General features: G+C 43.5%; 23 non-coding genes across 23 annotated transcripts; 6 read left to right on the top strand and 17 right to left on the bottom strand.

Moving 5' to 3' along the window:
* Positions 1-9,705: 9,705 nt before the first annotated feature.
* Positions 9,706-9,779, bottom strand: trnat-agu (transfer RNA threonine (anticodon AGU)). The gene has a single exon. It is a non-coding gene; the product is annotated as a tRNA-Thr (tRNA).
* A 251-nt stretch (positions 9,780-10,030) lies between these two features.
* trnat-agu (transfer RNA threonine (anticodon AGU)) lies at positions 10,031-10,104 on the bottom strand. Its single transcript has one exon. It is a non-coding gene; the product is annotated as a tRNA-Thr (tRNA).
* A 1,988-nt stretch (positions 10,105-12,092) lies between these two features.
* On the bottom strand, positions 12,093-12,166 carry trnat-ugu (transfer RNA threonine (anticodon UGU)). The gene has a single exon. It is a non-coding gene; the product is annotated as a tRNA-Thr (tRNA).
* Positions 12,167-12,276: 110 nt separating this feature from the next.
* On the top strand, positions 12,277-12,350 carry trnat-cgu (transfer RNA threonine (anticodon CGU)). Its single transcript has one exon. It is a non-coding gene; the product is annotated as a tRNA-Thr (tRNA).
* A 365-nt stretch (positions 12,351-12,715) lies between these two features.
* trnat-agu (transfer RNA threonine (anticodon AGU)) lies at positions 12,716-12,789 on the bottom strand. Its single transcript has one exon. It is a non-coding gene; the product is annotated as a tRNA-Thr (tRNA).
* A 252-nt stretch (positions 12,790-13,041) lies between these two features.
* Positions 13,042-13,115, bottom strand: trnat-agu (transfer RNA threonine (anticodon AGU)). Its single transcript has one exon. It is a non-coding gene; the product is annotated as a tRNA-Thr (tRNA).
* A 1,980-nt stretch (positions 13,116-15,095) lies between these two features.
* trnat-ugu (transfer RNA threonine (anticodon UGU)) lies at positions 15,096-15,169 on the bottom strand. The gene has a single exon. It is a non-coding gene; the product is annotated as a tRNA-Thr (tRNA).
* Positions 15,170-15,279: 110 nt separating this feature from the next.
* Positions 15,280-15,353, top strand: trnat-cgu (transfer RNA threonine (anticodon CGU)). The gene has a single exon. It is a non-coding gene; the product is annotated as a tRNA-Thr (tRNA).
* A 365-nt stretch (positions 15,354-15,718) lies between these two features.
* trnat-agu (transfer RNA threonine (anticodon AGU)) lies at positions 15,719-15,792 on the bottom strand. The gene has a single exon. It is a non-coding gene; the product is annotated as a tRNA-Thr (tRNA).
* A 251-nt stretch (positions 15,793-16,043) lies between these two features.
* Positions 16,044-16,117, bottom strand: trnat-agu (transfer RNA threonine (anticodon AGU)). Its single transcript has one exon. It is a non-coding gene; the product is annotated as a tRNA-Thr (tRNA).
* Positions 16,118-18,107: 1,990 nt separating this feature from the next.
* On the bottom strand, positions 18,108-18,181 carry trnat-ugu (transfer RNA threonine (anticodon UGU)). The gene has a single exon. It is a non-coding gene; the product is annotated as a tRNA-Thr (tRNA).
* A 110-nt stretch (positions 18,182-18,291) lies between these two features.
* trnat-cgu (transfer RNA threonine (anticodon CGU)) lies at positions 18,292-18,365 on the top strand. Its single transcript has one exon. It is a non-coding gene; the product is annotated as a tRNA-Thr (tRNA).
* Positions 18,366-18,730: 365 nt separating this feature from the next.
* Positions 18,731-18,804, bottom strand: trnat-agu (transfer RNA threonine (anticodon AGU)). Its single transcript has one exon. It is a non-coding gene; the product is annotated as a tRNA-Thr (tRNA).
* A 252-nt stretch (positions 18,805-19,056) lies between these two features.
* trnat-agu (transfer RNA threonine (anticodon AGU)) lies at positions 19,057-19,130 on the bottom strand. Its single transcript has one exon. It is a non-coding gene; the product is annotated as a tRNA-Thr (tRNA).
* A 1,988-nt stretch (positions 19,131-21,118) lies between these two features.
* On the bottom strand, positions 21,119-21,192 carry trnat-ugu (transfer RNA threonine (anticodon UGU)). Its single transcript has one exon. It is a non-coding gene; the product is annotated as a tRNA-Thr (tRNA).
* Positions 21,193-21,302: 110 nt separating this feature from the next.
* Positions 21,303-21,376, top strand: trnat-cgu (transfer RNA threonine (anticodon CGU)). The gene has a single exon. It is a non-coding gene; the product is annotated as a tRNA-Thr (tRNA).
* A 365-nt stretch (positions 21,377-21,741) lies between these two features.
* Positions 21,742-21,815, bottom strand: trnat-agu (transfer RNA threonine (anticodon AGU)). The gene has a single exon. It is a non-coding gene; the product is annotated as a tRNA-Thr (tRNA).
* A 251-nt stretch (positions 21,816-22,066) lies between these two features.
* trnat-agu (transfer RNA threonine (anticodon AGU)) lies at positions 22,067-22,140 on the bottom strand. The gene has a single exon. It is a non-coding gene; the product is annotated as a tRNA-Thr (tRNA).
* A 1,988-nt stretch (positions 22,141-24,128) lies between these two features.
* trnat-ugu (transfer RNA threonine (anticodon UGU)) lies at positions 24,129-24,202 on the bottom strand. Its single transcript has one exon. It is a non-coding gene; the product is annotated as a tRNA-Thr (tRNA).
* A 110-nt stretch (positions 24,203-24,312) lies between these two features.
* Positions 24,313-24,386, top strand: trnat-cgu (transfer RNA threonine (anticodon CGU)). Its single transcript has one exon. It is a non-coding gene; the product is annotated as a tRNA-Thr (tRNA).
* Positions 24,387-25,028: 642 nt separating this feature from the next.
* trnat-agu (transfer RNA threonine (anticodon AGU)) lies at positions 25,029-25,102 on the bottom strand. Its single transcript has one exon. It is a non-coding gene; the product is annotated as a tRNA-Thr (tRNA).
* Positions 25,103-27,090: 1,988 nt separating this feature from the next.
* Positions 27,091-27,164, bottom strand: trnat-ugu (transfer RNA threonine (anticodon UGU)). The gene has a single exon. It is a non-coding gene; the product is annotated as a tRNA-Thr (tRNA).
* A 110-nt stretch (positions 27,165-27,274) lies between these two features.
* Positions 27,275-27,348, top strand: trnat-cgu (transfer RNA threonine (anticodon CGU)). Its single transcript has one exon. It is a non-coding gene; the product is annotated as a tRNA-Thr (tRNA).
* The last annotated feature ends 208 nt before the right edge of the window (positions 27,349-27,556 follow it).

The following is a 27,556-nucleotide window of genomic DNA, read 5'->3' as shown; positions in this document are numbered from 1 at the left end:
CGGCTCACCTCAGCTCAACAATTTCTTTTATCTGTACTGCATCCTGTCTCCTAAATGGCATATAACCGCTCTGGGATTTTCGATTACTATTATTGTCATTTTATATTATTGTTTTGTTTACTTTTATCCTGTTGCTAAACTAATAAAGAATTTGAATTGAATTGAATCAGTATGCCTGTCATCGATCATAAGTGAGCTGACTCACTGACTTGTATCAGACTCCTTTCACATAGTTTTACAGCTGAGGTAAACAGAGGCCTGACATATTTCCACATTTAGAGTAAAACTCTGGGGGTGAGGTGGGAATCCAGATCTGTCTTGGCTGACTAAAACGTACTTGTCCTATAGCACCTGAGGATTGTGCTCCTGATCTGGAAGGGGTAAGAAAACTTGACTGCAATCTCCAATGTACTGACATCTAGTGGTGAAATTTTACACACTGTAACCTTAAATACACAGCACAGATGAAGGTGGTGAGTTGCAAAAAAGGACAGCTCCACCCCCTTTGGAGGAAGCAAAGGTAGTCTGGACACGTCTCCATCAAAGAGGAAAGAAAAAAATGAAGAGAGAGTAAAAGAAAAAAGGTGAAGAAACCCCAAGCCTGCCATGTCCAAACAGGTAGAACAGAAAGCCTAGAAAAATTCAATTTTGGATAGAAATTGATTTCATGGATAACATGATATGTTATACATGTGTCATAGCGCCTCAGTTTTTACTAATTCCACACTGTCTTCTACTCTTCAATCTGGCTATAGAGCCACTCATTCTGGTATGATGGCGCCTGTGTTCGGCCTTGCCGCTGCTGGCTGCAGTTTCCCTCGCTCTGCTACACTGCTGTTTCTGACTGCCCTGCTCTCCTTTTTCATCTCTGATGTATTGCCTGCCTTAGTCTGTGATCGTCTGACACTACTCTCTATTCGCTCCTCTATGGTGGACCTGGATATCTCTTCTTCCCACAATGGCTTCATCCCCCCCTCTGTCGCCAGTGTCTGGATTTTTGACAGCACCCTTTTGGATCCACGCAAATCACAGAGGAGGAGAGGTGAAAGAGCAGGTGTCCAGCTGAAATTTAGACTGCTCTTCAGACGAGGATTAGCGGGTAAGCGACGTCGAGGATTTCTGGTCACCTGTGCTCAGACTGCTTGTTCGGAGGAGAATTTGTCTTCCCTGTCCCTGCTGGATTTTGCAAGGCCTGGACTTACGAGATCGTGTTACCTTAGGAGTGGTCATCCAGGCTTTCCGGTTATATACTATGATCGTCACGGATCGAACTCGCAGATTCTACGTCCCCTAAAACGGGTCAGTGTCAGTATTTGTTTGACTTATTCCAGGTTGAGCATGGTGCTTCTCAATGCCTGATCTATGACAAATAAAAGGTTCTTGTTGGACGACTTTCCGTGTCATGGCACAGTGAGTTGACGCGTTTGGTGGCTGCTCCCCACAATCTGGATAGAAAAACACCGAAACTCGCTAACAGACAATTCAGCTGAGCAAGGCGAATGCAGTTGGTGAGGAATAAGGCAAAGGGAACTCAAAATGCCAAGGGGACAGGACAAAGCCACTTCCTCCCCAAAAACAAATGCTAACAACGCAACAGGACAAGCCAACATGAGCTCTGATATCATAGCTAGTGACTCGGCTGGTGAGCTACTAAAAGCTATCGAATCATTGAAATCAGAAATGAAACAAGATAACGAAAGGCTGACAAAAGACATCAATCCAACATGAATATAAACTAAAATGGAACTCAAATAAGATCAAATATTTAGGTGTCTATCTAACCAGTGAATTAAGCACATTATACGAGGCAAATTATGTAAAGAGTAGCAATGCAATTCAAAAACATTTGAGTAAATGGGCTCCACTTGTCATGGACCTCAGCTCAAGAATAGAGGTAATAAAAATGAATGTGCTTCCCCGACTACTGTACCTATTCACTTAATTGCCAGCAGTGTTGGGACTAACGCATTATTAAGTAACGCGTTACAGTAACTACGTTATTATTGTGGTAACGAGCACGGTAACTAGTTATTATGCCAAAACCGGGAACGCGTTACTCGCTACTGGGATTTAGATAGGCTCGTTATTCGTTACTTCGTGTGGTGGCTATCACGGAGCTTCCACAGATTCAGTAACATTAGCAAGTGGTGGAGGCCAGCAGGTGGATGAAGGAAAAGGGAGGCAAGAGGAGAGACCCGAAGCAGCCGCCAGTCCGAGTGTCAGGTGAACTGAACTTCAGGTAAGAAGTTATGACCTGCAGTCTATCTGGGTCAGATATGAACCAAGTTTAGGTGGAGTTTATTTTAGTTATGCTGACTTTTTCGTACTGCGTGCTAGCTAGCATGACGGAGTTTCTATACAGCTGGGTGGTGCTATGTTACTGATGTTGAACTTTATTTTGTTCATAAGGTTAATTATTAGAGTTGCCAACCGTCCTGTAAAAAACGGAATCGTCTCGTATTCAGAGAAAATATCAAGCGTTTGGTATTGAGGTGAAAAGAAATACAGTTTGTCCCGGACTTCAGCTACAATGAAAAAGACACAAAGCTGGAGTTATTCTGTGTCTTTGCTGCACAGCTGCCTCTTCTTCTCTCATCCTCCCCCCTCCCTCTCCTGTTTCTACTTCAATCATGAAACTGATCAATGATCAGCTGATCGTCTCTCTTGTTTGTTTATCACTTTGCGCCGAAAGAGGAAACCAGCGGATGTCGCGCTAAACAACAGCAGCACGTTTAAGCTTGATCAGCTGTTGTTAGAATTTATTTAATATTAATTTCTAGTATCAGCTGATGTTTGCTGGAGCCACAGCTGTAAAGCTGCTGGTCATGATGTCGGTTTGGATATGTGGTGAGAGGGAAACATGAAGATGAAACCAGGAGATGTCCTTACTGAATCATCAGAGCTGTGATGGAGAAACAGGTTTACCTTTTAGGTCACATGGATGAGTTGAAGTTATGAACTGTTTCTGAGAGACAAATAACACCAGGATCCTTTTCTAAGCAGCTGACAGCTGGTAACTGTGCAGGGGCGGGTCTAGCAAAGTGTTGCCAGGGGTCCATGTAGGGCATTAACAGGGAGAGGGGGGCACAAAGAAATACTTTTCTTTCTTATTCTCATTTAAAATGTCTCGCTTTTAAAAAAATAATTATCTGAGTCTTACAACAAACGATTGATAGATTGATACATATATACCATCAGAACAGTGAACATCACTGTCACAACAGTGTTTATTTTCATTCAAAGGCTTTATGATTTTTCCTATAATGGCGGGCTAGTCAAAATGCCTGGGCTGATTTTTTGTCCTAGTCCAGCCCTGTATGCAGCTCATCTGCAGTCTGGTGTTACCTACATCTTCCTATTCAGAAGGCAGAATTTCCGAGTTCTGAGTACAATCGAAAGCACCACGACTGCAGTTTTTGTGTTGGATGTAAAAAGCAGGCTAGGATAGAATCAGGCGTGGGATTTCTCTCGTGGAAATGTGCACATTATCTTTTCCTTTCTATTGGTCGGTGGCACAGTGCACCTGTGGCAAGTAAGCAAGCTAGAAGGCTGGCAAAGTTATGGAAGCAACACATTAACAAGAGAATTCTGAGTAAAACCAAAGTTACTTTCCCTAGTAACTAGTTACTCTGAAAGTAACGAGTAACTTGAAGTAACTGAGTTACTTTTGATAGAAGTAACTAGTAATGTAACTAAGTTACTAATTTAAAGTAACTTACCCAACACTGATTGCCAGTCCATAGACCAGATGTACAATTTGGCAGATGGGATAAATTAGTTAGTAGATTTATTTGGAAAGGGACAAAGCCAAGAGTAAGATTTAAAATACTCCAACTAAGAAAAGAAAGAGGAGGACTCGCCCTCCCGAACTTCAAGGAATACTTCTATGCAGCCCAGCTGAGATATATTGTTTACTGGTGCTCACCGGACTGCACCTCAAAATGGAGGCATATGGAGATAAATTACTGTTCATCATATCATCCACAAGCAAGATTGGGAGAAGAAACTATACAGTCTACGCACGCAAATCCTATTATTGAATTCACTTTTAAACTCTGGTGGATTATAGCGACGAAATATAGAATCATAGAAGACTGTAAACTGCTGATTCGGCCTGTATATTCACAAAAAAGGGTACTCCTTCTTCAGTCGGCTGCAGACCTTTGGTCATGGAGGAGGTCTGGCTGTGGTGCACTGAAATTGGTTTCACTGTTATTCATTAATGGTTGAAAATTTTTCATCATTTGAACTACAGCTGGTTAAAATTGGAATCAAAGATCTGTGTTACTGTGCTGTAGTGTATCGTCCTCCTGGACCCAACAGTCCATTTTTAAAGGAGTTCAGTGACTTTTTATCTTCCATCTTGAAGCTGTGCAGATTGTTAATAATTGGGGATTTTTACATACACATTGATGATGACTCTGACCTCTTTGCCAGAGGTTTTCTTAGTATCATGGACTCTTTTCATTTCACACAGCATGTGTCTTTCTCTGTGTCTTCCTCTAAGTTCAGATCCTTCGTCACCTCTCTCACCTATGGGGTGCCACAGGGCTCTGTCTTGGGACTGTTACTGTTTCTGTTGTGCGTACTCCCTCTTCTGCAACTTCTTAGCTCTTTTACAGATATTTTGTATTATTGTTACGCAGATAATATTCAGCTATATATCTCTTTTAGGCCACCTGATGTTTCTAAGCTTCAGATCTTGCAGTCCTGCTTAGATTCTGTTAGGGATTGGCTGGCTGATAATTATCTTCAACTAAATGCTGATAAAACGGAAGTCATTGTCTTTGCTCCTGAGAAATTTGCTCCACTCGTGGTTAAAAATCTAGGCCCTCTTGCTTCTTATATTAAACCCTCCATTAGGATCCTTGGTTTTACATTTGACCCAGCTCTGACGCTGGACACACACGTTACATCTTTGGTTCGCTCTTGTTTTTACCATTTAAGAAATATTGCTAAGCTGAGTCCCATTATGTCATGCGCCGAATTGGAAATGATTATTCATGCTTTTGTTTCATCTCGCTTAGACTATTGTACAGTGAGTGCAGAATTATTAGGCAAATGAGTATTTTGTCCACATCCTCCTCTTCATGCATGTTGTCTTACTCCAAGCTGTATAGGCTTGAAAGCCTACTACCAATTAAGCATATTAGGTGATGTGCATCTCTGTAATGAGAAGGGGTGTGGTCTAATGACATCAACACCCTATATCAGGTGTGCATAATTATTAGGCAACGTCCTTTCCTTTGGCAAAATGGGTCAAAAGAAGGACTTGACAGGCTCAGAAAAGTCAAAAATAGTGAGATATCTTGCAGAGGGATGCAGCAGTCTCAAAATTGCAAAGCTTCTGAAGCGTGATCATCGAACAATCAAGCGTTTCATTCAAAATAGTCAACAGGGTCGCAAGAAGCGTGTGGAAAAACCAAGGCGCAAAATAACTGCCCATGAACTGAGAAAAGTCAAGCGTGCAGCTGCCAAGATGCCACTTGCCACCAGTTTGGCCATATTTCAGAGCTGCAACATCACTGGAGTGCCCAAAAGCACAAGGTGTGCAATACTCAGAGACATGGCCAAGGTAAGAAAGGCTGAAAGACGACCACCACTGAAGAAGACACACAAGCTGAAACGTCAAGACTGGGCCAAGAAATATCTCAAGACTGGTTTTTCTAAGGTTTTATGGACTGATGAAATGAGAGTGAGTCTTGATGGGCCAGATGGATGGGCCCGTGGCTGGATTGGTAAAGGGCAGAGAGCTCCAGTCCCACTCAGACGCCAGCAAGGTGGAGGTGGAGTACTGGTTTGGGCTGGTATCATCAAAGATGAGCTTGTGGGGCCTTTTCGGGTTGAGGATGGAGTCAAGCTCAACTCCCAGTCCTACTGCCAGTTTCTGGAAGACACCTTCTTCAAGCAGTGGTACAGGAAGAAGTCTGCATCCTTCAAGAAAAACATGATTTTCATGCAGGACAATGCTCCATCACACGCGTCCAAGTACTCCACAGCGTGGCTGGCAAGAAAGGGTATAAAAGAAGAAAAACTAATGACATGGCCTCCTTGTTCACCTGATCTGAACCCCATTGAGAACCTGTGGTCCATCATCAAATGTGAGATTTACAAGGAGGGAAAACAGTACACCTCTCTGAACAGTGTCTGGGAGGCTGTGGTTGCTGCTGCACGCAATGTTGATGGTGAACAGATCAAAACACTGACAGAATCCATGGATGGCAGGCTTTTGAGTGTCCTTGCAAAGAAAGGTGGCTATATTGGTCGCTGATTTGTTTTTGTTTTGTTTTTGAATGTCAGAAATGTATATTTGTGAATGTGGAGATGTTATATTGGTGTCACTGGTAAAAATAAATAATTGAAATGGGTATATATTTGTTTTTTGTTAAGTTGCCTAGTAATTATGCACAGTAATAGTCACCTGCACACACAGATATCCCCCTAAAATAGCTAAAACTAAAAACAAACTAAAACTACTTCCAAAAACATTCAGCTTTGATATTAATGAGTGTTTTGGGTTCATTGAGAACATGGTTGTTGTTCAATAATAAAATTATTCCTCAAAAATACAACTTGCCTAATAATTCTGCACTCCCTGTAATTCCTTGTTTACTTGCTTAAGTAATGCCTCCCTGGAACGACTGCAGGGTGTTCAGAATGCTGCTGCTAGGCTTCTGACAAAGCATCACAAATACTCCCATGTCACGCCCCTGCTGATTCAGCTGCATTGGCTCCCTGTCAAGTTCAGGGTCCATTTTAAGATTATAATCATGACTTATAGGGCCCTCACTAAATCGGCTCCAAGCGGTTCAAAATGCTGCAGCAAGGCTTTTAACCCACAGCAATAAATTTTCCCATATCACTCCTATACTAAAATCCTTGCATTGGCTTCCGATTGGGTATAGATATAAGTTTAAAATCCTCACCTTTACGTTTATGTCTCTACAAGGTGAGGCCCCCATCTATATCTCGGAGCTTCTCAAACCCTATTCTCCAAAGCGAACTCTTAGATCCACTGATAGTGGTCGTCTATCTATTCCACGGACTCGTCTGAAAACAAAGAGGGATCACGCTTTTCAAACCCTGGCTCCAATACTGTGGAACGGTTTACCCTCCTCACTACGCACCATCGACACGGTGGCCTCTTTTAAAAAACAGCTTAAAACTCATCTGTTTAGACAGGCATTTGGGTAATATGTTGTCTTATTTTATATTTATATTGTACTATTGCTTGTTTGATATGCTTTTATATTTCCTCTAATATTGTTCGTTTGACATGTCTTTATGTGAAGCACTTTGTAACAGCGTTTTTGTCTTAAAAAGTGCTATATAAATAAATTTTACTTACTTACTACTTACCCTGCACGGTGTAGCTCCAACTTAAATCAGTGATCTTCTTCCTTATCGCCCCAGCAGGTCCCTGAGGTCTTGTGACCAGGGCTTGCTGGTTGTCCAGCATACCAGGTTAAAAACAAAAGGTGACAGAGCGTCAGCAGCTCCCAGACTCTGGAACTCACTCCCTTTGAGTTTGAGATCTGTGGACTCAGTCATGTCTTTTAAAAAGCAGTTAAAAACGTATCTAGTAAAGCGCTATACAAATGCAGGCCATTTACCATTTACAGGCCATCTGTTTAAACTTGCTTTTGGTTGATTTTGTTTTTTAGAGGTTGTATGTCCGTTTCTGCTTCTGTGAAGCACTTTGTGATTTTTATCTTGAAAGGTGCTATATAAATAAAATTTTACTTACTTACTTGCCATCGCACTCCGCAGCTGCGGGGAGATACTGGGATGTGGAGGAAAGCTATATATAGTTATTGTAGCTGACAGAGTGACATTACCTGCAGGGTCACAGCTGCTCACACCTGAGAAGGACAGATGTTCATGAGGATCTCCATCAACATCTGATTTAACATATTTTTCCCTTTTTTAAATTCTTGACTCGATTGGGAATATTTTGTTTTATTTTGCTGTAGTCGATAAAAGATCAACTCAAACACCTGTTATATTATTGATACATTATGATAATTAAGAACTCTGTTTATGTCCTAAATGTATCCAGATATATAAGAAAACCAAATCTGAGCCAACAGTTTAGAGCTATTTCCCACAGTGAGACACACACACACACACACACACACACACACACACACACACACACACACACACACACACACAGAGCGTGTGAAAACATTCCTGGGAACGGAGCGTCTGTACGTAACCTTTATTCAGTTGCTAATTTTACACAACAATGCAACAATACTCACACACCCATTAGTGATGCAGAGAGGTTCACACTCTCAGAGCTGTTTCTGCTCAGCAGCTGCTCAGACTTCTGGTGTCGTCACGTTCACACACTTTAACCTGCTGAAAATGAACTCTGAGCAGAGAAGACTGACAAAACTGGATCAAAGTTGCGGGCTAGCATTAATATTCATTGAAAAAAAATCTTCCTCCAAATATAACAAGGAATCTTTTCTTATGGACTCAAACAAGTTTTGCTGAAAAACTGAATATGGAACAAGCAAAGCTTAATACTAAACAATATATATAATTTATATAAACGTATATATAACTTAATATTGCACACATGCAAAATCAAAATTCCAATTAAATAACACATCAGTGGAATTCATTTCTTAAATAAAAAAATATATTTGCAGCCTTCTGAATTAAATTTTATCATTTTATCATTTATCAAATTTTCATCATATTCTCCCACCTGTCCAGAAAGCTCCTGTTTTCTGCCTTTCTTTTTGCCATTTTGGGATAGGTAGCATGGCAGTATTTGCATGGTTGCTATGACTATGGTCAACAGAGGAGAGGGTGCTAATGGGTCCTGTCATGACTGACGTGCCAAAACACCAATAGAGCATTCTGGGAATTGTAGTATTAGCAGTACATTCACTGTATAATACTGGCAGGCCAGCTCTAATAGTAATTTTGTATGACTTCGCGGGCCAAATGTAATTAGGCTGCAGGCCAGAGTTTGACACCTATGATATAGGAGATGATGGTCTTCTTAGTCACAGAGAAGTAGGAACCAGGAAACATGAAGAAGCAGGGCATGCAGGAAGAGGAAACCTTTTGTGATTGGTGAGTCTCCACTGTGTGAACACAGGGTCGCTCAGACTAAGTCAGATCCTAAATGCTCAGCCCGAGTCTTTAGATGTAGTGAAATGGTTCCAGTCCCTCAGTTCACTTCATTATTCCCATCTGTTACTGGGTTGAGCTTTACTTTGACACATGTACCACAGCTCATCTTTGACATTCTGATTTAATATTCTTGTTTTTGCCATTATTTTTTTCATGATATTTTTTATATGTATTGAGTAGAGCTACTAGGGTGTCCTTTGCTGTGCAGACACACCCATCCAGCAGTAGGCGCTTTGACTTAATTTACAAACAGGAGATCCTTGAATCAAATCCCAGATTTGGATATAATGAAGATTTAGACATGACCAAGACATCAATATTGGGTGAACAACCCTCAGAAGCTCCACTAGCGGTTTAATGCCTGGGACCCTCCAGCATTTGTTCTAGAACTGAAGAAGCTTCTCGGATCGGGTGCAAAGAAGTTTTTAAAGCTCTCAAGAGTACCGTGAGGTGGATAACTGAGGACATACAAAGACTTTGAAAGATTTCCCAACTCCAAGATTAAGAATGCAATTGACACTGTGAAGAAGATGGTTTCAAATGGTAACAGGAAGGCATTGGTGGGATTTGAACCCAGGATCTCCTGTTTACTAGACAGGCGCTTTGACCAGCTGAGCCACAGCGCCTCCTGCTGACAGGCAAACCGGTAATACCTGGTATTACCTGGTACTGCAGAAGGAGACGAGTTCAACTTTTTTTTACTTTTGTGCACTATAAATGTAAGATATGGTCAAATAGTCCAACAAGTAACTTCCTGTTCCTCACTTCGTCAATGACCTCAGTGGAAACATCATAAGGTGAAGGAGAAGCTTTTGAGACTGATTCAACAGGGTGAGTCTGAACACTGTGAAGAAGATGGTTTCAAATAGTAACAGGAAGGTACTGCTGGGATTTGAACCCAGGATCTCCTGTTTACTAGACAGGTACTTTGACCAGCTAAGCCACAGCGCCTCCTGCTGTCAGGCAATCCGGTAATACCTGGTATTACCTGGTACTGCAGAAGGAGACGAGTTCACTTTTTTAACTTTTGTGCACTATCAATGTAGGATATGGTCAAATAGTCCAACAAGTAACTTCCTGTCCCTCACTTCTTCAATGACCTCGGTGGAAACATCATAAGGTGAAGGAGAAGCTTTTGAGACTGATTCAACAGGGTGAGTCTGAACAAGTCCTCAAAACAACTCTATTTCCCTTGGCAAGGGTGGATTCCCGCACTTTACTGTCAAAGCTTTGTTTGTTTCGTAAAGCACTCTTTTGAATGTGCTCAATGGCTAACTGGTAGCTTTCTGCAAGACTCTCTCAGCTCTCCAGATCTAATTTCTGTTCACGTAGACAATCGGAAAGAGACATCTGCAGCAGGGGGCATGGCCCAGCTACATCAGTGTGACAGAAATCTGCTGGTATTGCAGAGGCTCCAATAGCCAAACATTGTACTTGTGCAGACGATGGTACTGCTGCCTCCTCCTCCTCAAGAGTTGAGGAATACTCATGTCTCTTGCATACTGCCTTTACTGCCTCGGTTGGAAAATCTGGCTCTTTGTTGCGGCGCAAGAGCTGTGCAGTAAAGCCTTCAATGGCATTTTCCTCATCATTAGAACTCTGATCAGATATATCACAGGCATGCAGATACGGACGTCTCAACAGCCCATCTGCATCTTGGTTGTCCTTCCCAGCACTATACTCAATGTCAAAATCAAAACTGGAAAGTACGGCCAACCAGCAATGCCCTACTGCGTCCAACTTTGCAGATGTTAAAACGTATGTGAGTGGATTATTGTCTGTCATCACTGTACATTTTACTCCATAGATACAGCGGAAAACGTTCTGGGTGACAGCCCACTTCACAGACAGGAAGTCAAGCTTGTGTGCAGGGTACCTTTGCTCGGACTTGGAGAGACCCCTACTGGCACAGGCAATGACTCTTAACTTGCTCTCCTGTTCTTGATATAGGGCTGCACCGAGAACATGGGCGCTTGCATCGGTGTGCACAATATAATGTTCTTTGGATCTGCAAACCCAAGAACAGGAGCTGTTGTGAGCTTGAGAATCAATGTCCTAAAAGTATCTTCAGCGGTTGGGGTCCATTTTTCGTGAAAAAGGCTTTTTGAGATCCGCACTGGTAGAAACCTTGTGGTTTCTGCCAGACAGACTGGATTTTCTCTTCAGTGGGAGGCAACCAGCACTTAAGTGATTAAGGGGTATTGCAAGCTTGGAATAGTCTTTTATAAACCTCCTGTAATATCCAGTGAACCCAAGGAAAGACTTAAGCTACTTGATGTTATCTGGTCTTGGCCAGGTAGTGAGGGCAGCTGGATCTGTTTTGAGCCCTTCTGATGATACAACATGGCTGAGATATTGGACAGATGTCCTGAAGAACTGACATTTCTCTGGCGACAGCTTTAAAGTAAATTCTTTCATCCTATGGAGGACCTTCAGCGATCATTCCTCATGGTTCTCAAGTGTAGCTGAGAAAGGAGTGACATCATCAAGAAAAACCGAGACCTGACTCAAATTCCTGCTGCCTATACACTTTTCCATAACATAAGAGGAAAGTAGAACACCTCCTTATGCTGTTTTTAATAGAGAACTCTTCGGCATTTATTTTAACACAACACCTAACAGTCTTACCTTCTCTTATCAGTAACTCGAATGATTTGCAGAATCTTGACAGTACTTTTGGGACGAAAGCTCAATATAACCCTGCCTCACCCAGTTTCTATACTGGTCCATTTATGTCTGTTGTCACAGTTGCGCAGTTTCATGTTTTAGTAGACTTTCAGTTTTGATGTTTTTCATCTGCATGTGGTGCACAGCTGCTGGGGTGTCCTTTGCTAAATCTTTAGTGCCTCCAAACTTCAGATTCAACAGATTACTTCCTTTTATTTTGACATTGAGGAAAAGTTGCCTACACAGAATTTCTTATTTTGAAATAGCTCAACAGGCACTGCTGGGATTTGAACCCAGGATCTCCTGTTTACAAGACAGGTGCTTTGACCGGCTAAGCTACAGTGCCTCCTTCAGGGAAGGGAAAAACCAAGTAACCTCTGCAGACACAGTTTTGAATCGGTTTGTCACATTTTTCCCCACCAGCTGTTGGACAGTAGCCAGAGGCACACAGCTCAAGGCGCTGTGGCTTAGCTGGCCAAAGCGCCTGTCTCGTAAACAGGAGATCCTGGGTTCAAATCCCAGCAGTGCCTTACCTCCCTACCAATGCCATTACATTTCATTAATGAGTGCTGATGGCGGGAAGCATTGGGCGTTATGCTTTCTCTCCTTCGTTTCCAAGAAGAGGACACAATGAAGATTTAGACATGCCCAAGACATCAATATTGGGTGAACAACCCTCAGAAGCTCCACTAGCGGTTTAATGCCTGGGACCCTCCAGCATTTGTTCTAGAACTGAAGAAGCTTCTCGGATCGGGTGCAAAGAAGTTTTTAAAGCTCTCAAGAGTACCGTGAGGTGGATAACTGAGGACATACAAAGACTTTGAAAGATTTCCCAACTCCAAGATTAAGAATGCAATTAACACTGTGAAGAAGATGGTTTCAAATGGTAACAGGAAGGCACTGCTGGGATTTGAACCCAGGATCTCCTGTTTACTAGACAGGCGCTTTGACCAGCTGAGCCACAGCGCCTCCTGCTGACAGGCAAACCGGTAATACCTGGTATTACCTGGTACTGCAGAAGGAGACGAGTTCAACTTTTTTTTTACTTTTGTGGACTATAAATGTAAGATATGGTCAAATAGTCCAACAAGTAACTTCCTGTTCCTCACTTCGTCAATGACCTCAGTGGAAACATCATAAGGTGAAGGAGAAGCTTTTGAGACTGATTCAACAGGGTGAGTCTGAACACTGTGAAGAAGATGGTTTCAAATAGTAAGAGGAAGGCACTGCTGGGATTTGAACGCAGGATCTCCTGTTTACTAGACAGGCACTTTGACCAGCTAAGCCACAGCGCCTCCTGCTGTCAGGCAATCCGGTAATACCTGGTATTACCTGGTACTGCAGAAGGAGACGAGTTCACTTTTTTAACTTTTGTGCACTATCAATGTAGGATATGGTCAAATAGTCCAACAAGTAACTTCCTGTTCCTCACTTCTTCAATGACCTCGGTGGAAACATCATAAGGTGAAGGAGAAGCTTTTGAGACTGATTCAACAGGGTGAGTCTGAACAAGTCCTCAAAACAACTCTATTTCCCTTGGCAAGGGTGGATTCCCGCACTTTACTGTCAAAGCTTTGTTTGTTTCGTAAAGCACTCTTTTGAATGTGCTCAATGGCTAACTGGTAGCTTTCTGCAAGACTCTCTCAGCTCTCCAGATCTAATTTCTGTTCACGTAGACAATCGGAAAGAGACATCTGCAGCAGGGGGCATGGCCCAGCTACATCAGTTTGACAGAAATCTGCTGGTATTGCAGAGGCTCCAATAGCCAAACATTGTACTCGTGCAGACGATGGTACTGCTGCCTCCTCCTCCTCAAGAGTTGAGGAATACTCATGTCTCTTGCATACTGCCTTTACTGCCTCGGTTGGAAAATCTGGCTCTTTGTTGCGGCGCAAGAGCTGTGCAGTAAAGCCTTCAATGGCATTTTCCTCATCATTAGAACTCTGATCAGATATATCACAGGCATGCAGATACGGACGTCTCAACAGCCCATCTGCATCTTGGTTGTCCTTCCCAGCACTATACTCAATGTCAAAATCAAAACTGGAAAGTACGGCCAACCAGCAATGCCCTACTGCGTCCAACTTTGCAGATGTTAAAACGTATGTGAGTGGATTATTGTCTGTCATCACTGTACATTTTACTCCATAGATACAGCGGAAAACGTTCTGGGTGACAGCCCACTTCACAGACAGGAAGTCAAGCTTGTGTGCAGGGTACCTTTGCTCGGACTTGGAGAGACCCCTACTGGCACAGGCAATGACTCTTAACTTGCTCTCCTGTTCTTGATATAGGGCTGCACCGAGAACATGGGCGCTTGCATCGGTGTGCACAATATAATGTTCTTTGGATCTGCAAACCCAAGAACAGGAGCTGTTGTGAGCTTGAGAATCAATGTCTTAAAAGTATCTTCAGCGGTTGGGGTCCATTTTTCGTGAAAAAGGCTTTTTGAGATCCGCACTGGTAGAAACCTTGTGGTTTCTGCCAGACAGACTGGATTTTCTCTTCAGTGGGAGGCAACCAGCACTTAAGTGATTAAGGGGTATTGCAAGCTTGGAATAGTCTTTTATAAACCTCCTGTAATATCCAGTGAACCCAAGGAAAGACTTAAGCTACTTGATGTTATCTGGTCTTGGCCAGGTAGTGAGGGCAGCTGGATCTGTTTTGAGCCCTTCTGATGATACAACATGGCTGAGATATTGGACAGATGTCCTGAAGAACTGACATTTCTCTGGCGACAGCTTTAAAGTAAATTCTTTCATCCTATGGAGGACCTTCAGCGATCATTCCTCATGGTTCTCAAGTGTAGCTGAGAAAGGAGTGACATCATCAAGAAAAACCGAGACCTGACTCAAATTCCTGCTGCCTATACACTTTTCCATAACATAAGAGGAAAGTAGAACACCTCCTTATGCTGTTTTTAATAGAGAACTCTTCGGCATTTATTTTAACACAACACCTAACAGTCTTACCTTCTCTTATCAGTAACTCGAATGATTTGCAGAATCTTGACAGTACTTTTGGGACGAAAGCTCAATATAACCCTGCCTCACCCAGTTTCTATACTGGTCCATTTATGTCTGTTGTCACAGTTGCATGTTTTAGTAGACTTTCAGTTTTGATGTTTTTCATCTGCATGTGGTGCACAGCTGCTGGGGTGTCCTTTGCTAAATCTTTAGTGCCTCCAAACTTCAGATTCAACAGATTACTTCCTTTTATTTTGACATTGAGGAAAAGTTGCCTACACAGAATTTCTTATTTTGAAATAGCTCAACAGGCACTGCTGGGATTTGAACCCAGGATCTCCTGTTTACAAGACAGGTGCTTTGACCGGCTAAGCTACAGTGCCTCCTTCAGGGAAGGGAAAAACCAAGTAACCTCTGCAGACACAGTTTTGAATCGGTTTGTCACATTTTTCCCCACCAGCTGTTGGACAGTAGCCAGAGGCACACAGCTCAAGGCGCTGTGGCTTAGCTGGCCAAAGCGCCTGTCTCGTAAACAGGAGATCCTGGGTTCAAATCCCAGCAGTGCCTTACCTCCCTACCAATGCCATTACATTTCATTAATGAGTGCTGATGGCGGGAAGCATTGGGCGTTATGCTTTCTCTCCTTCGTTTCCAAGAAGAGGACACAATGAAGATTTAGACATGCCCAAGACATCAATATTGGGTGAACAACCCTCAGAAGCTCCACTAGCGGTTTAATGCCTGGGACCCTCCAGCATTTGTTCTAGAACTGAAGAAGCTTCTCGGATCGGGTGCAAAGAAGTTTTTAAAGCTCTCAAGAGTACCGTGAGGTGGATAACTGAGGACATACAAAGACTTTGAAAGATTTCCCAACTCCAAGATTAAGAATGCAATTAACACTGTGAAGAAGATGGTTTCAAATGGTAACAGGAAGGCACTGCTGGGATTTGAACCCAGGATCTCCTGTTTACTAGACAGGCGCTTTGACCAGCTGAGCCACAGCGCCTCCTGCTGACAGGCAAACCGGTAATACCTGGTATTACCTGGTACTGCAGAAGGAGACGAGTTCAACTTTTTTTTACTTTTGTGCACTATAAATGTAAGATATGGTCAAATAGTCCAACAAGTAACTTCCTGTTCCTCACTTCGTCAATGACCTCAGTGGAAACATCATAAGGTGAAGGAGAAGCTTTTGAGACTGATTCAACAGGGTGAGTCTGAACACTGTGAAGAAGATGGTTTCAAATAGTAAGAGGAAGGCACTGCTGGGATTTGAACCCAGGATCTCCTGTTTACTAGACAGGCACTTTGACCAGCTAAGCCACAGCGCCTCCTGCTGTCAGGCAATCCGGTAATACCTGGTATTACCTGGTACTGCAGAAGGAGACGAGTTCACTTTTTTAACTTTTGTGCACTATCAATGTAGGATATGGTCAAATAGTCCAACAAGTAACTTCCTGTCCCTCACTTCTTCAATGACCTCGGTGGAAACATCATAAGGTGAAGGAGAAGCTTTTGAGACTGATTCAACAGGGTGAGTCTGAACAAGTCCTCAAAACAACTCTATTTCCCTTGGCAAGGGTGGATTCCCGCACTTTACTGTCAAAGCTTTGTTTGTTTCGTAAAGCACTCTTTTGAATGTGCTCAATGGCTAACTGGTAGCTTTCTGCAAGACTCTCTCAGCTCTCCAGATCTAATTTCTGTTCACGTAGCCAATCGGAAAGAGACATCTGCAGCAGGGGGCATGGCCCAGCTACATCAGTTTGACAGAAATCTGCTGGTATTGCAGAGGCTCCAATAGCCAAACATTGTACTCGTGCAGACGATGGTACTGCTGCCTCCTCCTCCTCAAGAGTTGAGGAATACTCATGTCTCTTGCATACTGCCTTTACTGCCTCGGTTGGAAAATCTGGCTCTTTGTTGCGGCGCAAGAGCTGTGCAGTAAAGCCTTCAATGGCATTTTCCTCATCATTAGAACTCTGATCAGATATATCACAGGCATGCAGATACGGACGTCTCAACAGCCCATCTGCATCTTGGTTGTCCTTCCCAGCACTATACTCAATGTCAAAATCAAAACTGGAAAGTACGGCCAACCAGCAATGCCCTACTGCGTCCAACTTTGCAGATGTTAAAACGTATGTGAGTGGATTATTGTCTGTCATCACTGTACATTTTACTCCATAGATACAGCGGAAAACGTTCTGGGTGACAGCCCACTTCACAGACAGGAAGTCAAGCTTGTGTGCAGGGTACCTTTGCTCGGACTTGGAGAGACCCCTACTGGCACAGGCAATGACTCTTAACTTGCTCTCCTGTTCTTGATATAGGGCTGCACCGAGAACATGGGCGCTTGCATCGGTGTGCACAATATAATGTTCTTTGGATCTGCAAACCCAAGAACAGGAGCTGTTGTGAGCTTGAGAATCAATGTCTTAAAAGTATCTTCAGCGGTTGGGGTCCATTTTTCGTGAAAAAGGCTTTTTGAGATCCGCACTGGTAGAAACCTTGTGGTTTCTGCCAGACAGACTGGATTTTCTCTTCAGTGGGAGGCAACCAGCACTTAAGTGATTGATTAAGGGGTATTGCAAGCTTGGAATAGTCTTTTATAAACCTCCTGTAATATCCAGTGAACCCAAGGAAAGACTTAAGCTACTTGATGTTATCTGGTCTTGGCCAGGTAGTGAGGGCATGGATCTGTTTTGAGCCCTTCTGATGATACAACATGGCTGAGATATTGGACAGATGTCCTGAAGAACTGACATTTCTCTGGCGACAGCTTTAAAGTAAATTCTTTCATCCTATGGAGGACCTTCAGCGATCATTCCTCATGGTTCTCAAGTGTAGCTGAGAAAGGAGTGACATCATCAAGAAAAACCGAGACCTGACTCAAATTCCTGCTGCCTATACACTTTTCCATAACATAAGAGGAAAGTAGAACACCTCCTTATGCTGTTTTTAATAGAGAACTCTTCGGCATTTATTTTAACACAACACCTAACAGTCTTACCTTCTCTTATCAGTAACTCGAATGATTTGCAGAATCTTGACAGTACTTTTGGGACGAAAGCTCAATATAACCCTGCCTCACCCAGTTTCTATACTGGTCCATTTATGTCTGTTGTCACAGTTGCGCAGTTTCATGTTTTAGTAGACTTTCAGTTTTGATGTTTTTCATCTGCATGTGGTGCACAGCTGCTGGGGTGTCCTTTGCTAAATCTTTAGTGCCTCCAAACTTCAGATTCAACAGATTACTTCCTTTTATTTTGACATTGAGGAAAAGTTGCCTACACAGAATTTCTTATTTTGAAATAGCTCAACAGGCACTGCTGGGATTTGAACCCAGGATCTCCTGTTTACAAGACAGGTGCTTTGACCGGCTAAGCTACAGTGCCTCCTTCAGGGAAGGGAAAAACCAAGTAACCTCTGCAGACACAGTTTTGAATCGGTTTGTCACATTTTTCCCCACCAGCTGTTGGACAGTAGCCAGAGGCACACAGCTCAAGGCGCTGTGGCTTAGCTGGCCAAAGCGCCTGTCTCGTAAACAGGAGATCCTGGGTTCAAATCCCAGCAGTGCCTTACCTCCCTACCAATGCCATTACATTTCATTAATGAGTGCTGATGGCGGGAAGCATTGGGCGTTATGCTTTGTCTCCTTCGTTTCCAAGAAGAGGACACAATGAAGATTTAGACATGCCCAAGACATCAATATTGGGTGAACAACCCTCAGAAGCTCCACTAGCGGTTTAATGCCTGGGACCCTCCAGCATTTGTTCTAGAACTGAAGAAGCTTCTCGGATCGGGTGCAAAGAAGTTTTTAAAGCTCTCAAGAGTACCGTGAGGTGGATAACTGAGGACATACAAAGACTTTGAAAGATTTCCCAACTCCAAGATTAAGAATGCAATTAACACTGTGAAGAAGATGGTTTCAAATGGTAACAGGAAGGCACTGCTGGGATTTGAACCCAGGATCTCCTGTTTACTAGACAGGCGCTTTGACCAGCTGAGCCACAGCGCCTCCTGCTGACAGGCAAACCGGTAATACCTGGTATTACCTGGTACTGCAGAAGGAGACGAGTTCAACTTTTTTTTAACTTTTGTGCACTATAAATGTAAGATATGGTCAAATAGTCCAACAAGTAACTTCCTGTTCCTCACTTCGTCAATGACCTCAGTGGAAACATCATAAGGTGAAGGAGAAGCTTTTGAGACTGATTCAACAGGGTGAGTCTGAACACTGTGAAGAAGATGGTTTCAAATAGTAACAGGAAGGCACTGCTGGGATTTGAACCCAGGATCTCCTGTTTACTAGACAGGCACTTTGACCAGCTAAGCCACAGCGCCTCCTGCTGTCAGGCAATCCGGTAATACCTGGTATTACCTGGTACTGCAGAAGGAGACGAGTTCACTTTTTTAACTTTTGTGCACTATCAATGTAGGATATGGTCAAATAGTCCAACAAGTAACTTCCTGTCCCTCACTTCTTCAATGACCTCGGTGGAAACATCATAAGGTGAAGGAGAAGCTTTTGAGACTGATTCAACAGGGTGAGTCTGAACAAGTCCTCAAAACAACTCTATTTCCCTTGGCAAGGGTGGATTCCCGCACTTTACTGTCAAAGCTTTGTTTGTTTCGAAAAGCACTCTTTTGAATGTGCTCAATGGCTAACTGGTAGCTTTCTGCAAGACTCTCTCAGCTCTCCAGATCTAATTTCTGTTCACGTAGACAATCGGAAAGAGACATCTGCAGCAGGGGGCATGGCCCAGCTACATCAGTTTGACAGAAATCTGCTGGTATTGCAGAGGCTCCAATAGCCAAACATTGTACTCGTGCAGACGATGGTACTGCTGCCTCCTCCTCCTCAAGAGTTGAGGAATACTCATGTCTCTTGCATACTGCCTTTACTGCCTCGGTTGGAAAATCTGGCTCTTTGTTGCGGCGCAAGAGCTGTGCAGTAAAGCCTTCAATGGCATTTTCCTCATCATTAGAACTCTGATCAGATATATCACAGGCATGCAGATACGGACGTCTCAACAGCCCATCTGCATCTTGGTTGTCCTTCCCAGCACTATACTCAATGTCAAAATCAAAACTGGAAAGTACGGCCAACCAGCAATGCCCTACTGCGTCCAACTTTGCAGATGTTAAAACGTATGTGAGTGGATTATTGTCTGTCATCACTGTACATTTTACTCCATAGATACAGCGGAAAACGTTCTGGGTGACAGCCCACTTCACAGACAGGAAGTCAAGCTTGTGTGCAGGGTACCTTTGCTCGGACTTGGAGAGACCCCTACTGGCACAGGCAATGACTCTTAACTTGCTCTCCTGTTCTTGATATAGGGCTGCACCGAGAACATGGGCGCTTGCATCGGTGTGCACAATATAATGTTCTTTGGATCTGCAAACCCAAGAACAGGAGCTGTTGTGAGCTTGAGAATCAATGTCTTAAAAGTATCTTCAGCGGTTGGGGTCCATTTTTCGTGAAAAAGGCTTTTTGAGATCCGCACTGGTAGAAACCTTGTGGTTTCTGCCAGACAGACTGGATTTTCTCTTCAGTGGGAGGCAACCAGCACTTAAGTGATTAAGGGGTATTGCAAGCTTGGAATAGTCTTTTATAAACCTCCTGTAATATCCAGTGAACCCAAGGAAAGACTTAAGCTACTTGATGTTATCTGGTCTTGGCCAGGTAGTGAGGGCAGCTGGATCTGTTTTGAGCCCTTCTGATGATACAACATGGCTGAGATATTGGACAGATGTCCTGAAGAACTGACATTTCTCTGGCGACAGCTTTAAAGTAAATTCTTTCATCCTATGGAGGACCTTCAGCGATCATTCCTCATGGTTCTCAAGTGTAGCTGAGAAAGGAGTGACATCATCAAGAAAAACCGAGACCTGACTCAAATTCCTGCTGCCTATACACTTTTCCATAACATAAGAGGAAAGTAGAACACCTCCTTATGCTGTTTTTAATAGAGAACTCTTCGGCATTTATTTTAACACAACACCTAACAGTCTTACCTTCTCTTATCAGTAACTCGAATGATTTGCAGAATCTTGACAGTACTTTTGGGACGAAAGCTCAATATAACCCTGCCTCACCCAGTTTCTATACTGGTCCATTTATGTCTGTTGTCACAGTTGCGCAGTTTCATGTTTTAGTAGACTTTCAGTTTTGATGTTTTTCATCTGCATGTGGTGCACAGCTGCTGGGGTGTCCTTTGCTAAATCTTTAGTGCCTCCAAACTTCAGATTCAACAGATTACTTCCTTTTATTTTGACATTGAGGAAAAGTTGCCTACACAGAATTTCTTATTTTGAAATAGCTCAACAGGCACTGCTGGGATTTGAACCCAGGATCTCCTGTTTACAAGACAGGTGCTTTGACCGGCTAAGCTACAGTGCCTCCTTCAGGGAAGGGAAAAACCAAGTAACCTCTGCAGACACAGTTTTGAATCGGTTTGTCACATTTTTCCCCACCAGCTGTTGGACAGTAGCCAGAGGCACACAGCTCAAGGCGCTGTGGCTTAGCTGGCCAAAGCGCCTGTCTCGTAAACAGGAGATCCTGGGTTCAAATCCCAGCAGTGCCTTACCTCCCTACCAATGCCATTACATTTCATTAATGAGTGCTGATGGCGGGAAGCATTGGGCGTTATGCTTTCTCTCCTTCGTTTCCAAGAAGAGGACACAATGAAGATTTAGACATGCCCAAGACATCAATATTGGGTGAACAACCCTCAGAAGCTCCACTAGCGGTTTAATGCCTGGGACCCTCCAGCATTTGTTCTAGAACTGAAGAAGCTTCTCGGATCGGGTGCAAAGAAGTTTTTAAAGCTCTCAAGAGTACCGTGAGGTGGATAACTGAGGACATACAAAGACTTTGAAAGATTTCCCAACTCCAAGATTAAGAATGCAATTAACACTGTGAAGAAGATGGTTTCAAATGGTAACAGGAAGGCACTGCTGGGATTTGAACCCAGGATCTCCTGTTTACTAGACAGGCGCTTTGACCAGCTGAGCCACAGCGCCTCCTGCTGACAGGCAAACCGGTAATACCTGGTATTACCTGGTACTGCAGAAGGAGACGAGTTCAACTTTTTTTTACTTTTGTGCACTATAAATGTAAGATATGGTCAAATAGTCCAACAAGTAACTTCCTGTTCCTCACTTCGTCAATGACCTCAGTGGAAACATCATAAGGTGAAGGAGAAGCTTTTGACACTGATTCAACAGGGTGAGTCTGAACACTGTGAAGAAGATGGTTTCAAATAGTAACAGGAAGGCACTGCTGGGATTTGAACCCAGGATCTCCTGTTTACTAGACAGGCACTTTGACCAGCTAAGCCACAGCGCCTCCTGCTGGCAGGCAATCCGGTAATACCTGGTATTACCTGGTACTGCAGAAGGAGACGAGTTCACTTTTTTAACTTTTGTGCACTATCAATGTAGGATATGGTCAAATAGTCCAACAAGTAACTTCCTGTCCCTCACTTCTTCAATGACCTCGGTGGAAACATCATAAGGTGAAGGAGAAGCTTTTGAGACTGATTCAACAGGGTGAGTCTGAACAAGTCCTCAAAACAACTCTATTTCCCTTGGCAAGGGTGGATTCCCGCACTTTACTGTCAAAGCTTTGTTTGTTTCGTAAAGCACTCTTTTGAATGTGCTCAATGGCTAACTGGTAGCTTTCTGCAAGACTCTCTCAGCTCTCCAGATCTAATTTCTGTTCACGTAGACAATCGGAAAGAGACATCTGCAGCAGGGGGCATGGCCCAGCTACATCAGTTTGACAGAAATCTGCTGGTATTGCAGAGGCTCCAATAGCCAAACATTGTACTCGTGCAGACGATGGTACTGCTGCCTCCTCCTCCTCAAGAGTTGAGGAATACTCATGTCTCTTGCATACTGCCTTTACTGCCTCGGTTGGAAAATCTGGCTCTTTGTTGCGGCGCAAGAGCTGTGCAGTAAAGCCTTCAATGGCATTTTCCTCATCATTAGAACTCTGATCAGATATATCACAGGCATGCAGATACGGACGTCTCAACAGCCCATCTGCATCTTGGTTGTCCTTCCCAGCACTATACTCAATGTCAAAATCAAAACTGGAAAGTACGGCCAACCAGCAATGCCCTACTGCGTCCAACTTTGCAGATGTTAAAACGTATGTGAGTGGATTATTGTCTGTCATCACTGTACATTTTACTCCATAGATACAGCGGAAAACGTTCTGGGTGACAGCCCACTTCACAGACAGGAAGTCAAGCTTGTGTGCAGGGTACCTTTGCTCGGACTTGGAGAGACCCCTACTGGCACAGGCAATGACTCTTAACTTGCTCTCCTGTTCTTGATATAGGGCTGCACCGAGAACATGGGCGCTTGCATCGGTGTGCACAATATAATGTTCTTTGGATCTGCAAACCCAAGAACAGGAGCTGTTGTGAGCTTGAGAATCAATGTCTTAAAAGTATCTTCAGCGGTTGGGGTCCATTTTTCGTGAAAAAGGCTTTTTGAGATCCGCACTGGTAGAAACCTTGTGGTTTCTGCCAGACAGACTGGATTTTCTCTTCAGTGGGAGGCAACCAGCACTTAAGTGATTAAGGGGTATTGCAAGCTTGGAATAGTCTTTTATAAACCTCCTGTAATATCCAGTGAACCCAAGGAAAGACTTAAGCTACTTGATGTTATCTGGTCTTGGCCAGGTAGTGAGGGCAGCTGGATCTGTTTTGAGCCCTTCTGATGATACAACATGGCTGAGATATTGGACAGATGTCCTGAAGAACTGACATTTCTCTGGCGACAGCTTTAAAGTAAATTCTTTCATCCTATGGAGGACCTTCAGCGATCATTCCTCATGGTTCTCAAGTGTAGCTGAGAAAGGAGTGACATCATCAAGAAAAACCGAGACCTGACTCAAATTCCTGCTGCCTATACACTTTTCCATAACATAAGAGGAAAGTAGAACACCTCCTTATGCTGTTTTTAATAGAGAACTCTTCGGCATTTATTTTAACACAACACCTAACAGTCTTACCTTCTCTTATCAGTAACTCGAATGATTTGCAGAATCTTGACAGTACTTTTGGGACGAAAGCTCAATATAACCCTGCCTCACCCAGTTTCTATACTGGTCCATTTATGTCTGTTGTCACAGTTGCGCAGTTTCATGTTTTAGTAGACTTTCAGTTTTGATGTTTTTCATCTGCATGTGGTGCACAGCTGCTGGGGTGTCCTTTGCTAAATCTTTAGTGCCTCCAAACTTCAGATTCAACAGATTACTTCCTTTTATTTTGACATTGAGGAAAAGTTGCCTACACAGAATTTCTTATTTTGAAATAGCTCAACAGGCACTGCTGGGATTTGAACCCAGGATCTCCTGTTTACAAGACAGGTGCTTTGACCGGCTAAGCTACAGTGCCTCCTTCAGGGAAGGGAAAAACCAAGTAACCTCTGCAGACACAGTTTTGAATCGGTTTGTCACATTTTTCCCCACCAGCTGTTGGACAGTAGCCAGAGGCACACAGCTCAAGGCGCTGTGGCTTAGCTGGCCAAAGCGCCTGTCTCGTAAACAGGAGATCCTGGGTTCAAATCCCAGCAGTGCCTTACCTCCCTACCAATGCCATTACATTTCATTAATGAGTGCTGATGGCGGGAAGCATTGGGCGTTATGCTTTCTCTCCTTCGTTTCCAAGAAGAGGACACAATGAAGATTTAGACATGCCCAAGACATCAATATTGGGTGAACAACCCTCAGAAGCTCCACTAGCGGTTTAATGCCTGGGACCCTCCAGCATTTGTTCTAGAACTGAAGAAGCTTGTCGGATCGGGTGCAAAGAAGTTTTTAAAGCTCTCAAGAGTACCGTGAGGTGGATAACTGAGGACATACAAAGACTTTGAAAGATTTCCCAACTCCAAGATTAAGAATGCAATTAACACTGTGAAGAAGATGGTTTCAAATGGTAACAGGCGCTTTGACCAGCTGAGCCACAGCGCCTCCTGCTGACAGGCAAACCGGTAATACCTGGTATTACCTGGTACTGCAGAAGGAGACGAGTTCAACTTTTTTTTACTTTTGTGCACTATAAATGTAAGATATGGTCAAATAGTCCAACAAGTAACTTCCTGTTCCTCACTTCGTCAATGACCTCAGTGGAAACATCATAAGGTGAAGGAGAAGCTTTTGACACTGATTCAACAGGGTGAGTCTGAACACTGTGAAGAAGATGGTTTCAAATAGTAACAGGAAGGCACTGCTGGGATTTGAACCCAGGATCTCCTGTTTACTAGACAGGCGCTTTGACCAGCTAAGCCACAGCGCCTCCTGCTGGCAGGCAATCCGGTAATACCTGGTATTACCTGGTACTGCAGAAGGAGACGAGTTCCCTTTTTTAACTTTTGTGCACTATCAATGTAGGATATGGTCAAATAGTCCAACAAGTAACTTCCTGTTCCTCACTTCTTCAATGACCTCGGTGGAAACATCATAAGGTGAAGGAGAAGCTTTTGAGACTGATTCAACAGGGTGAGTCTGAACAAGTCCTCAAAACAACTCTATTTCCCTTGGCAAGGGTGGATTCCCGCACTTTACTGTCAAAGCTTTGTTTGTTTCGTAAAGCACTCTTTTGAATGTGCTCAATGGCTAACTGGTAGCTTTCTGCAAGACTCTCTCAGCTCTCCAGATCTAATTTCTGTTCACGTAGCCAATCGGAAAGAGACATCTGCAGCAGGGGGCATGGCCCAGCTACATCAGTTTGACAGAAATCTGCTGGTATTGCAGAGGCTCCAATAGCCAAACATTGTACTCGTGCAGACGATGGTACTGCTGCCTCCTCCTCCTCAAGAGTTGAGGAATACTCATGTCTCTTGCATACTGCCTTTACTGCCTCGGTTGGAAAATCTGGCTCTTTGTTGCGGCGCAAGAGCTGTGCAGTAAAGCCTTCAATGGCATTTTCCTCATCATTAGAACTCTGATCAGATATATCACAGGCATGCAGATACGGACGTCTCAACAGCCCATCTGCATCTTGGTTGTCCTTCCCAGCACTATACTCAATGTCAAAATCAAAACTGGAAAGTACGGCCAACCAGCAATGCCCTACTGCGTCCAACTTTGCAGATGTTAAAACGTATGTGAGTGGATTATTGTCTGTCATCACTGTACATTTTACTCCATAGATACAGCGGAAAACGTTCTGGGTGACAGCCCACTTCACAGACAGGAAGTCAAGCTTGTGTGCAGGGTACCTTTGCTCGGACTTGGAGAGACCCCTACTGGCACAGGCAATGACTCTTAACTTGCTCTCCTGTTCTTGATATAGGGCTGCACCGAGAACATGGGCGCTTGCATCGGTGTGCACAATATAATGTTCTTTGGATCTGCAAACCCAAGAACAGGAGCTGTTGTGAGCTTGAGAATCAATGTCTTAAAAGTATCTTCAGCGGTTGGGGTCCATTTTTCGTGAAAAAGGCTTTTTGAGATCCGCACTGGTAGAAACCTTGTGGTTTCTGCCAGACAGACTGGATTTTCTCTTCAGTGGGAGGCAACCAGCACTTAAGTGATTAAGGGGTATTGCAAGCTTGGAATAGTCTTTTATAAACCTCCTGTAATATCCAGTGAACCCAAGGAAAGACTTAAGCTACTTGATGTTATCTGGTCTTGGCCAGGTAGTGAGGGCAGCTGGATCTGTTTTGAGCCCTTCTGATGATACAACATGGCTGAGATATTGGACAGATGTCCTGAAGAACTGACATTTCTCTGGCGACAGCTTTAAAGTAAATTCTTTCATCCTATGGAGGACCTTCAGCGATCATTCCTCATGGTTCTCAAGTGTAGCTGAGAAAGGAGTGACATCATCAAGAAAAACCGAGACCTGACTCAAATTCCTGCTGCCTATACACTTTTCCATAACATAAGAGGAAAGTAGAACACCTCCTTATGCTGTTTTTAATAGAGAACTCTTCGGCATTTATTTTAACACAACACCTAACAGTCTTACCTTCTCTTATCAGTAACTCGAATGATTTGCAGAATCTTGACAGTACTTTTGGGACGAAAGCTCAATATAACCCTGCCTCACCCAGTTTCTATACTGGTCCATTTATGTCTGTTGTCACAGTTGCGCAGTTTCATGTTTTAGTAGACTTTCAGTTTTGATGTTTTTCATCTGCATGTGGTGCACAGCTGCTGGGGTGTCCTTTGCTAAATCTTTAGTGCCTCCAAACTTCAGATTCAACAGATTACTTCCTTTTATTTTGACATTGAGGAAAAGTTGCCTACACAGAATTTCTTATTTTGAAATAGCTCAACAGGCACTGCTGGGATTTGAACCCAGGATCTCCTGTTTACAAGACAGGTGCTTTGACCGGCTAAGCTACAGTGCCTCCTTCAGGGAAGGGAAAAACCAAGTAACCTCTGCAGACACAGTTTTGAATCGGTTTGTCACATTTTTCCCCACCAGCTGTTGGACAGTAGCCAGAGGCACACAGCTCAAGGCGCTGTGGCTTAGCTGGCCAAAGCGCCTGTCTCGTAAACAGGAGATCCTGGGTTCAAATCCCAGCAGTGCCTTACCTCCCTACCAATGCCATTACATTTCATTAATGAGTGCTGATGGCGGGAAGCATTGGGCGTTATGCTTTCTCTCCTTCGTTTCCAAGAAGAGGACACAATGAAGATTTAGACATGCCCAAGACATCAATATTGGGTGAACAACCCTCAGAAGCTCCACTAGCGGTTTAATGCCTGGGACCCTCCAGCATTTGTTCTAGAACTGAAG

This window comes from Astatotilapia calliptera, chromosome 13 (genome assembly GCF_900246225.1).
Source record: "Astatotilapia calliptera chromosome 13, fAstCal1.2, whole genome shotgun sequence".
NCBI lineage: Eukaryota > Metazoa > Chordata > Actinopteri > Cichliformes > Cichlidae > Astatotilapia > Astatotilapia calliptera.
Note: the sequence above shows the minus strand (reverse complement) of the source record. Positions and strands in the feature narration are given on the sequence as shown.